Here is a 576-nt window from a genome sequence, read left to right on the forward strand (position 1 = left end):
TTTTCCATCTTTATAAACAGTTTGCTTCAAAATTTTATACATAAAGCATTTCTCTTTTTTTTCAGTGAATTCCTTAAAATGGGGTGCAAGGAGAGTAATGGACCAAAGGGATGGAATACTTTTTAGACGTGTTGTCAAATTATGTTTCTAAAGGGTTTTTAGTCAGTTTATGGCCAGCACCCATGTTTGGTGCCGTATCGACTTAACAACCTCATAACCAGCTCCGGCTATTCTCATTTTATTTATTTATTTATTTAGATGAGGCAACCCTTGGTTGACTTCACAGATTGCAAGGACCTTGTCAGTGTACAATCCCTTATTTTTTTTATTTTTCTTTTTTAAGCCCCTAGTACCTGGTTTTCCTAGGTGGTCTCCCATCTAAGTACTAACCAGGCCCGACCCTGCTTAGCTTCCGAAATCAGACGGGATGGGCTTGTTCAGGGCAGCATGACTGTAGACTGGGTATTCTCATTTTAGAGCATCATGAGTTACAGAGGTATTTAAAGCGAGTGTTATGTCTATATTATTATTATTGGGGCAGGTAACGTCACATGCGGCTTAGCACACGAAAGCATC

General features: G+C 39.2%; 1 pseudogene; it reads right to left on the reverse strand.

The window, feature by feature from the left end:
* Positions 1–341: 341 nt before the first annotated feature.
* On the reverse strand, positions 342–459 carry LOC111734539 (annotated as a pseudogene).
* Between the last annotated feature and the right edge of the window lie 117 nt (positions 460–576).

This window comes from Pteropus vampyrus, unplaced genomic scaffold, assembly GCF_000151845.1.
Source record: "Pteropus vampyrus isolate Shadow unplaced genomic scaffold, Pvam_2.0 Scaffold1732, whole genome shotgun sequence".
Classification (NCBI taxonomy): domain Eukaryota; kingdom Metazoa; phylum Chordata; class Mammalia; order Chiroptera; family Pteropodidae; genus Pteropus; species Pteropus vampyrus.